The sequence below is a fragment of the Melanerpes formicivorus genome, unplaced genomic scaffold (assembly GCF_026170545.1).
Source record: "Melanerpes formicivorus ecotype bairdi unplaced genomic scaffold, bMelFor1.0.p_v2 SCAF_620, whole genome shotgun sequence".
NCBI lineage: Eukaryota > Metazoa > Chordata > Aves > Piciformes > Picidae > Melanerpes > Melanerpes formicivorus.
In genome coordinates this window covers 22,679-33,559 of record NW_027142972.1, presented here as the reverse complement: position 1 = coordinate 33,559, position 10,881 = coordinate 22,679, and the positions used below count along the sequence as shown (strand labels likewise).

The 10,881-nt window shown below is 47.6% G+C and overlaps 1 long non-coding RNA gene across 2 annotated transcripts; it reads right to left on the bottom strand.

Moving 5' to 3' along the window:
- Positions 1-428: 428 nt before the first annotated feature.
- LOC137460449 (uncharacterized) lies at positions 429-10,455 on the bottom strand. Of its 2 annotated transcripts, none has more exons than XR_010992856.1 (3): positions 10,360-10,455; positions 9,257-9,302; positions 429-574 (listed from the first exon to the last, which is right to left on the bottom strand). It is a non-coding gene; the product is annotated as an uncharacterized lncRNA (long non-coding RNA). The 2 variants fall into 2 exon arrangements; XR_010992857.1 differs by lacking the exon at positions 429-574 and adding an exon at positions 7,409-7,479.
- Positions 10,456-10,881: the final 426 nt, after the last annotated feature.

Below are 10,881 nucleotides of genomic sequence, written 5' to 3'. Positions count from 1 at the left end.
TCAGGGAGAGGTAACAAGCAGAGGTACACACAAGGAGAGGAAGGACCAACAGGCACAGGGAGCTGATGGGAAATAAAGTGAACTCTTCCCCCCCAAAAAAAAATAGGAGCAAACAAAGCATTTGGCTAGTAAAAAATGAAAAACAAGAAAATGTGGAAAACAAAGAGGGAAACAGGCGGAAGAACTGCTCCACACACCAGCAACAGGTAGCTCTGGAGGCTCCCACACTTCAGGGCTTTAAAATCAGCTTGCAGTGTTCACATTTTCCCAAGCACAGAGAAGCTTCCACCTGTATGAAATTTCCATGTGAGTAGTTAAAACTGGTTTCACACAGTTCATAAGCTCAAACACTAATGAACAGAAGCAAAGAGCAACATTGAAGAAATCCTTCTACTTACCAGCATAGAGAAGCTGAGAATGCAGGGATGCTTAGCCGAAGTAGCACTTCCCTGCTCTGCAAACCTGCCAAGCTATATTCTTTCTCTCTAATGACTGTTCTCTGGCCATTTTCAATCCTCCTCTGTGTTTTGGCTTTATTTCTCAGCCTTATTCCATACTGCCATGAATTGAAATCCTTAAACAGAAAAGGTGCAATTCCAAAGTCATCCCAGCAAGAGAAAAGAAACCAAGGAAAAAGCAGAGGCAATTTCAACAATTTCCACCCAAAAGCAGTGATTACCAAATCAGTCAAGAGGAGAATCCCGTGGCAGAATGATGAGCCCTGACATCTGTGCTTATTGCTGCATGGATTGAGAGTGAATCACAGAACGGTGGGGGTTGGAAGGGACCTCTGGAGATCATGTAGTCCAACCCCCCCCTGCTAAAGCAGGGTCACTCAGAGCAGGTGGCCCAGGAAGAAACACATAGAAGGAAGGAGATGGAGGCCAGGTGTTAGAATGTTATGAACACAGAGCACAGGGAATCAGGAAAATAAAACCCTTCTTGAATTTACTGGAAAACAAAAAAACAAACAGCCCAAACAAAACAAAAAAACCCAAGCTTCAAAACCAGCTTAAGTGGCAAGCAGCATTTTGGAAGGGGGAATATCATCCACCTCAGGGAACTCATCTCCTAAGACAGGATTTTGCAGAACAAAAGAGAAACAAAATTCTCTTGTGAAGCCCAGCAGAGCCTCTTGTTTCCCAACTTCAGTCTGAGAAGCAGAACAAGTCTGGCAGCGCCAGGCAAACCAACCCTCCCTGTTGAAAACTGGAGGAGCAGAGAATTTATTTATAGCAACATTCCAAATGGCCAATTTGAAGGGGGATTGCTCCAATGAATCTTAAAGCTCTGAAGCATTTTTAGAACTGAAAGCTGTGCCAGGGGAGGTTTAGGCTGGATGTTAGGACGAAATTCTTCACAGAAAGAGAGACTGGCCATTGGAATGTGCTGCCCAGGGAGGTGGTGGAGTCACCATCCCTGGAAGCGTTGAAAAAGAGCCTGGATGAGGCATTTAGTGCCATGGTTTAGTTGATTAGAGGGTGTTGGGTGATAGGTTGGAATTCATGAACTTGAAGGTCTTTTCCAACCTGGTTAATTCTGTATTCTGTAACTTCTGGAAGATCATCGCTTCTGAACAACCCTGTACCAACACTTCCATGAGCACAGCAGGACCCATCAATGCACCCTAACCTCATCAATTGCTCTGTCTGACTAGGGAGTGAGGGGAAAAGCTAGTTGGAAGCACAGGAGGCCTATGGAATCCAGACCACATCAGGACATGTTCTTCTGTGTGTGGACATTCACTTGGCCAAGCACTAGTCCCAGCTGACTCCCAGGCTGACCAAAAAAATCCACTTGCTGGGAGCTGAGCCATACTACTGCCATCACCCAGCCTCCTGGCAGGTCACAAGGTCCCTGCCATCTGCTTCCCAACACAGCCAAGTACTTCCCTTCTCCCTTGTAACAAGGACAAGAGGAAATGGCCTCAAGCTGCACCAGGGGAGGTTTAGGTTGGATATTAGGAAAAAATGTCTTTCCTGCAAGAGTGGTCAGGGATTGGAACAGGCTGCCCAGGGAGGTGGTGGAGTCACCATCCCTGGAGGTGTTCAAAAAGCAGACATTGCACTCTGAGCCATGGTGGTGATAGACTGATGGTTGGACTCGATAATCTTAGAGGGCTTTTTCAACAATTCTATGATTCTATGATAGATGCAGGGCAGGTTTCTCTCAGAGGGAGCTGCATCTAACTTGTTTCCGCTGTATTTGCTGGAAAAAGAGGGGGGGAAAGAGCAAAAAGAAACCAGTATATATCTGTGTATAGATCAGGAGGTGGAGACTCAGATTTTCAGCTGGCATAAGTGGGCATCACAGTGCTGGAGGATACAGCTCTGTGTTAGTTTTCACCATTGTGGAGTGAGCCTATAAACAAATGACAGCTCAGAAGCAGGTACACATTTGCCCCCCTGATTTTCAGGGTAGGTACAGCTGCCATCTCACACTGGCCAAAGCATTCTTGGAGCAGCTCCAGCACATCAATCTAATATGCTTTCAAGCCCATCCTTGGAGAGCTCAGCTGCCCAGAAGACTTCCCAAAGGATGCATTTTCTGCATCCTTTCAAAGCAGAGAAGCCAGAATAAGTCTCAGCTCCAAGAATTTTACAGGGTCTTTTATACTCCTTGTTCTATCTCAAAGCTGTGATACCTTTCCTGTTTTTTAAGTGGGTCATGATCTAGATGAGCCACAATAAGCCTCTCAAATAGAACTACTGAAGCAAAGCAATAATGCTCAGGGAAACATTTACTTACACAGGGAGAAGATCAAATAGTAGGAGACACATTCAGACACATACCTCACCCATCCAGGACTCATTACTGTTACAGGCTGTATAAAGCCCACACCATGGCTACACCGGAGAAGTTGTACTCTGCGGACCTTCCATGGTCCTCTCTTGGCCAAGATAACTGTTGAGGCTGGCTCATGATGAAGGAATAATAAACTGGACCACTGCAGGTTAGGAGGTGATCTACTAGACAGCAGCCCAGTGGACCTGGGAGTCCTGGTGGACAAATTCTCCATGGGTCAGCAATGGGCCCTGGTGGCCAAGAATGCCAATGGGATCCTGGGGTGCAGAGGAGTGTGTCCAGCAGATCAAGGGAGGATCTCCTCCCCCTCTACTCTGCCCTGGTGAGGCCACACCTGGAATATTGCATCCAGTTTTGGGCTCCCCAGTTCAGGAGGGACAGGGATCTGCTGGAGAGAGTCCAGGGGAGGGCTGGGATCCCCACAAGTCCATGGGACCAGATGGGATTCATCCTAGGGTGCTGAGAGAGCTGGCAGATGAGCTGGCCAAGCCACTCTCCATAATTTTCCAGCAGTCCTGGCTCACTGGCGAGGTCCCAGAGGACTGGAAGCTGGCCAACGTGGTGCCCATCCATAAGAAGGGCTGGTTGGATGAGCCAGGGAATTACAGGCCTGTCAGCCTGACCTCAGTGCCAGGCAAGATCATGGAACAGGTCATCCTGAGTTCAATAACACAACACTTACAGGATGGCCAAGGGATCAGGCCTAGCCAGCATGGATTTAGGAAGGGCAGGTCCTGCCTGACCAACCTGATCTCCTTCTATGATCAGGTGACCCGCCTGGTGGATGTGGGGAGGCCTGTGGATGTAGTCTACCTGGACCTCAGCAAGGCCTTTGACACCGTCCCCCATAGCAAACTGCTGGCCAAGCTGTCAGCCCATGGCTTGGACGGGAGCACACTGCGATGGGTTAGGAACTGGCTGGAGGGCCGAGCCCAGAGAGTGGTGGTGAATGGTGTCACATCCAGCTGGCAGCCAGTCACTAGTGGTGTGCCCCAAGGATCAGTGCTGGGCCCTGCGCTCTTTAACATCTTTATTGATGATCTGGATGAGGGCATTGAGTCCATCATCAGTAAATTTGCTGACGACACCAAGCTGGGGGCAAGAGTTGATCTGCTGGAGGGTAGAGAGGCTCTGCAGAGAGACCTCGACAGGCTGGACAGATGGGCAGAATCCAACGGCATGAGATTTAACACATCCAAGTGCCGGGTTCTGCACATTGGCCACAACAACCCCATGCAGTGCTACAGGCTGGGGTCAGAGTGGCTGGAGAGCAGCCAGGCAGAGAGGGACCTGGGGGTGCTGGTTGATGGTAGGCTTAACATGAGCCTGCAGTGTGCCCAGGCAGCCAAGAGGGCCAATGGCATCCTGGCCTGCATCAAGAACAGTGTGGCCAGCAGGAGCAGGGAGGTCATTCTGCCCCTGTACACTGCACTGGTTAGGCCACACCTCGAGTACTGTGTCCAGTTCTGGGCCCCTCAGTTTAGGAAGGATGTTGACTTGCTGGAACGAGTCCAGAGAAGAGCAACAAAGTTGGTGAGGGGTTTGGAACACAAGCCCTATGAGGAGAGGCTGAGGGAGCTGGGGCTGCTTAGCCTGGAGAAGAGGAGACTTAGGGGTGACCTTATCACTCTCTACAACTACCTGAAGGGAGGTTGTAGACAGGCTGATGATGGTCTCTTCTCCCAGGCACCCAGTACCAGAACAAGAGGACACAGTCTCAGGCTGCGCCAGGGGAGGTTCAGGTTGGATGTCAGGAAGAAGTTCTATACAGAAAGAGTGATTGCGCTATGGAATGGGTTGCCCAGGGAGGTGGTGGAGTCGCCATCATTGAAGGTGTTCAGAAGGAGACTTGACGGGGTGCTTGGTGCCATGGGTTAGCTGTTTGGGTGGGTTGGATTGGTTGATGGGTTGGACACGATGATCTTGAAGGTCTCTTCCAACCTGGTTTGGTTTATTCTAAAGTTTATTCTAAAGTTTATTCTACAAGAATGCTGAAGGGACTAGGGTACTGACTGGTGAGGAGAGGCTGAAACCCCTGGGGCTGTTCAGTCTGGAGAGGAGAAGAGTGTTAGGGGATTTAATAAAGATCTGCAAGCTGGGGGTCAAGAGGGAGAATAGAATAGAATAGAATAGACCAGACCAGACCAGACCAGGTTGGAAGAGACTTTCAAGATCATCACGTCCAACCCATCATCCAGCACCACCTAATCAACTAAACCATGAGTTACTGTCTTCTCTGCTCATTCATCCCAATAAAACCCCAAAGCAAGGGTCCTTCCTCAAACCTTTCTAGCTTTTTGCATCAGCCTTTGCAGGAAAAGGTCTCTACATTTCTAAGACCTGCTTTTTCTATCAACTTAATTTATTTTTCCTTTTTGGTTTGGTTTTGTTTTCTTTTTTGCTAATTGGGCTCATTTTTCCCTTGCAGCCAAAATAAAAGACACTGTTCCTTGATAAACAATGGAAATGTCAAACCACTAAAGTCCCAAACAACAATTATTAGAATCTCTTGCAAGTGGAACATTATTATTCCCACCCCCCACCCCCCCCCCCCCCCCAAAGATAATTACACTTTCTTAACACTGCTCATGGAGCAATTTAAGCTCCTAAGTGAAGAGTTGAATGAAGCAAAGCCCAGAGCCCCTCCCCACCACCCCAAGTCCAAGAGAAAGTGCTGCTGAAGCATGTGCAGTGCTGGAGAAGGGCTTTAGGACAGGGTGCTGCTTGCCCTCATCCTCAGGGGAGCAAGTCAGAATGGCTGCCTGATTGCCAGGAGCACAAAGCCAGGTTACACCCAGCCAAGGATCAGCCCCAATATCTGCAGCTGAATTTTCAAACCACAGACAAGGCTTAATTCAGCTCCCATTGAAGTCAATAAAAGCCTCCCACTGATTACAGTAGTGGTTGGAGCAGGTCCATCCTGATGTTTACTAGAAGCCAGATACAAGGTCTCATTACTTTTATAGTGTTACACATCAGATCCTTATTGACTCCATTATTTACAGGCTTGCACACAAGCAAGACATTCTGATCACACAGCCCCACAGACCTCCATTTGCATCCTTGATTGGCACGATGAGAGCTGCAGAGAGAAGGGTTTGAATATGTATTACACAGAGTGGCAGGGCACAAAAACCTGCAGGATGCAGCAAAGCAATCAGGCAGCATAAAGAAATGGAATTCCTTGGAGAAAGGGATCATTAAGTGCTTAACAAGCCTCACTCCGTTATATCTGTTTTAGGGGTGTTAGCACAATTTTAATTGTTGCCATCCAAAGCTGTTGTGATAGCTTCAGAGTTATCAAGATGCTAAATATTTTATGGTGACATTTGAACAATCAGGAAGATTAGCCTCAAAAGCCTGCTACCCAGTAGCCCAATGCCTGTGAATAGACCCAAGAAAAAAAGAAACAAGAGGGATCTATTTTCTGTGTGGAACAAAGACAAGACAGAAAGATCAACACAATTAAATATTAAACAGAAGTAATTACACAGGCAGCCAACTAATAACTCAAACACCCAGTATTTTATTAGGCATTTCCAACTAGCCCATTAAATTATACAGCATTCAGAATGTGCCTGGCATATCCTGCTCCACGCTGTATCATTCAGCCTGGAATAGATCCTTCTCCCTACAACTTAGATTGAGCCAAGGAAAAGGTGGAAGACAGGGAGTCCTACTTTGTGCTAAGCTGACAAAAAGGGGAGGGGGGGGAAGCATAGTTGGTCTAAGAAGTCTCAAAGCCCTTACTTTCTATATAATGCTAATGGATTGCCAGGTGCAGCTCCAGCCTCGTGTAAGATGCTGACTTAAGATATGACATGCTTGGCAATTTTGGGCCTCCCTGAAACACCTCCTAAGTAGGTCACAGAGCTGGTACAGTATGCACAGTCCCAGCCTGCATTCAGGTGTTTTCCAGCTCTAGGGTTCATGAAATCAAGAATAACTGAGGATCTGAGCACCACAGAGGGAAGTGGGCTCACTCACTCGCTGTCAAACGACACACCTGCCAGAAACGTTTGCTGACTCAGGGCCATAAAGGTTATTTGCAAGTGATCCATAATTAAATGCAAAGTAGTGCTCCCAGCAGAACAGGAGCAAGTAATAGCAATTATAATAAAGCTAAATGTTATCCAGAACAGAGGCAAAGGACATAATTATTGCCATATGAAATATGGCAACTCTAGGGTTTAATGTGCTCATAAGAAAAGCTTGCAAAAAGCTTGGGTAGCACAGGGCTCAGGCTTCCATCTGGACAAGTGTTCAGGCTGAGTTCTGACATGAGGAAAAAATTCTTTACTGACAGAGCAGGTGACAGAGCACTGGAGCAGGCTGCCCAGAGAGGTTATGAAGTCTGTCAGCTTTTAAGACCTGTCTGGATGTCTTTCTGTGCCACCTGCCCTAGGTGATCCTGCTTTGGCAGAGCAGACTCAATGATCTCTGCAAGCCCCTTCCAACCCCTACAATTCTATGATTCTATGTCTCCAGTTTCTTTGGAAAAACTCAGAATCCAGAAGCATACACTGCCCTTCAGTCAAGTAATATTTCTAACAATTTTCATCCCAATAGCTCATCTCTGTCTGATGAGAATGTGAATGTTCTTCACTTTTCCAACCCAGGCTCATAAATGGGTATTGAGAAACAAGAGACCTCAAGGACAATGGTACTCTGCACCTAGAGGAGAAAGAACAAGCTTCAGGACTGCAGATTAATTTAATTAGCTGGGACACAGCAATGTTCAGGCTGGCAGGGCACAGAAGAGCCCTGCTAACTCAGGGTCATGCTAAGACACCAGAGGATCTGGGTATGCTCAGCTCAGCGAGGCCAGGCACTGGCCTTTGTAGCCAGCTTCACCTAAAGACCTACAGACTCCTCTGTGGAGGCTTTCAAAGGCAGTGGCAATGCACAGCTAAAGAGGACACAGTCCAACTTTGGTCATTCAGCTTCAGCTTTGCTTCTGATACTGGCAGCTTGGAAGCTGCCAGCTCAGTACTCATCAGGGAGGAGACTTTCCAGCTGGTGCACAGTTTTCAGGGCATGTTTCCTGCTAACTTGAAAACAGCAACCACAAAAGGTCCTGTTGAACTATGAAGGAGACAAAAGGGCAAAGGTTCAGGGATAGCTGCTGGTCCACACATTCCCATCACACTTAAAGGGAAATTTCTTCTAGTTAACAATTGTAGTAGCTACTGTCTGGCCTTCAGATGGAGTTCCCAAACAGACATCAAGGTACTCTACTGCAGTAACACAGCTTGCTCTGTAAACTTACTGTACCTCTCTAGCAGAGATGGGGCTTCTGAGAAAAGAAGCCACCAAATGCTAGGAAGGTTGCTGCTAAGATTTTTCTCTTTGTCGAGCTCAGGCAAGTAATGTTTCTTTCTTCTGCAGTCAAAGGGCAAAGTTGTGATTCCTGCTGCCAACAGGAGCAGGGCAGTATGCTGAGTTAGCCCATTGTAAACTCATCTGTGAGGTAACACTGTTTTCCAGCAAGCTGTGGGTATACTTCAGAGGTTGAAAGGAAGAGTTTTGCAGCAATTTCATGCTTACTGACAGCAAACCAATGCCAGAACGTTGGCCAGTGCCTGACTTACAGGGCTGGGTGACAGGAGTGGCTTCAAGCTGCTTCTTTTGGGATCTTGAAAGCTCTGGGACCAGTTTCCCCCTTCAGAACATGTGCTAAATGTCTTACTTCAGAATAATTTCAAGAGGGGATTGGATGTGGCACTTAGAGCCATGGTTTAATAGTCATGAGGTCTTGGGTGACAGGTTGGACGTGATGATCTTTGAGGTCTTTTCCAACCTTATTGATTCTATGATAATTTGATTCAGAAGGGCAGCAACAGCTTCATGAAAACCAAAAAGGCTTAACAATTAAGAACAGAGGGCTCCACGCTGACCACCTAAGGATAAAATTAATTAGTAACTGGGCATCTTCCTTGGTACATATCTAAACCAGTTCTGTACTGCACCCCTGGCAATGAGCTAGAAGCACCAATGGCCATGGCACTTTCTCCAGTATCCTGTATTAAAGAAGAAAACTTTCCAAAGGCAGCAACACAATAATGCAGTGGGACATCTGAAACAAAGGACAAAGGATTGGGGAGGTCACACAGAAAAGGAAAGCCCACAATTCCATGAGAAGAGATGTTCATGCTCAACTCCTGCAATACCATCCCAAGGGCACACAGATAGTGCAGCCTATGAAGAAGAAAAGGAACACAGCGAGAGATCATAACACCAACATCATCTCAGTGACCCTCCCAACAAGCTCTGACTGTGCTGGACACTTCTGTGGCATCTGCCTGACCATGTTCCTGACACATCACTGGAAATGGAAGGATTAGGGGACTAGAACATCTCTCTTATGAAGAATGGCTATGGGACTTGGGGCTTTTTAGTCTAGAGCTGAGCAGACTGAGGGGGGATCTTACCAATGCTTATAAATACTCACAGGGTGGGTGTCAGGAGGATGGGGTCCAGTCTTTCTTCAGTGGTACCTAGTGATAGGACAAGAGATAAATGGACACAAACTTTAACATAGGAAGTTCCATCTAAACATGATGAGGAAACTTCTTTACTTTGAAGACAGTACAGGTCTGGACCAGCCTGCCCAGAGAGGTGATGGAGTCGCCATCTCTGGAGAGATTCCAAACCCACCTGGACACATTGCTGTGCAACCTGCTCTGGGTGACCCTGCTCTGGCAGAAGGATGGACTAGATGATCTCCAGAGTTCATTTCCAACCCCTGTCATTATATGATAATGAGAATCCATGGGCCATGGAGCCAACCATGAGGACACTCCAGGACAGAACCACAGAATCACCAAGGCTGGAAGAGACCTCAAAGACCATCAAGTCCAACCTGTCACCACAGACCTCATGACTAAACCATGGCACCAAGTGCCACATCCAATCCCCTCTTGAACACCTCCAGCGACGGTGACTCCACCACCTCCCTGGGCAGCACATTCCAATGGCTAACAACTCTCTCTGGGGAGAACCTTCTCCTCACCTCCAGCCTAAACTTCCCCTGGCACAGCTTGAGACTGTGTCCTCTTGTTCTGGTGCTGCTTGCCTGGGAGAAGAGACCAACCCCCTCCTGGCTACAACCTCCCTTCAGGTAGTTGTAGAGAGCAATAAGGTCTTCCCCTGAGCCTCCTCTTCTCCAGGCTAAACAACCCCAGCTCCCTCAGCCTCTCCTCACAGGGCTGTGCTTGAGGCCTCTCCCCAGCCTTGTTGCCCTTCTCTGGACACATTCAAGTGTCTCAATGTTCTTCTTAAACTGAGGGGCCCAGAACTGGACACAGGATTCAGGGTGTGGCCTAACCAGTGCTGTGTACAGGGCACAATGATTTCCTTGCTCCTGCTGGACACACTATTTCTAATGCATGCGAGGATTCCATTGGCCTTCTTGGCCACCTGGGCACACTGCTGGCTCATGTTCAGCCAGCTGTCAATCAGCACCCCCAGGTCCCTTTCTGTTTGGCTGCTCTCCAGACACTCTGATCCCAGCCTGTAGCTCTGCATGGGGTTATTGTGGCCAAAGTACATCACCTCGCATTTGGACTTGTTGAATGTCATCATGTTGGACTCTGCCCATCTGTCCAGCCTGTCAAGGTCCCTCTGCAGATCCCTTCTACCCTCTAACAGATCAACATCTGCTCCCAACTTGGTGTCATCTGCAAACAAGGGGACAAGGGGTGGAAAATTTGCTACCTGCATCAGCAGGAGCACCTCAGGATCTAAAGCTGCTTCCTGGATGGCTGGGTAATTCAGCAGCTTTTTCCTGAACTGCGTTTCTCCCAGCACTTTTGCAGCTACTCAAATCACAAACACTTCAGCCAAGTCTCGAGAGTGCCATTCAAAAAATGAAATCTCTATAACCCTTTTTTTTCAGTAGGAAAATCAGCTGAAGTGGATAACTGCTCTTTGTCATTTGAGCTGCAACTGGTAAATACTTGCATCACAAGAAAGCTTCGGAGCAGAAACATCGGCTGGAAAGGACAAATCCGAAAGAGTGAACCTCTCCAGCCTTGATGGCAACAGTCTGCAGCAGTTAAAAGATTAAGCATTTGG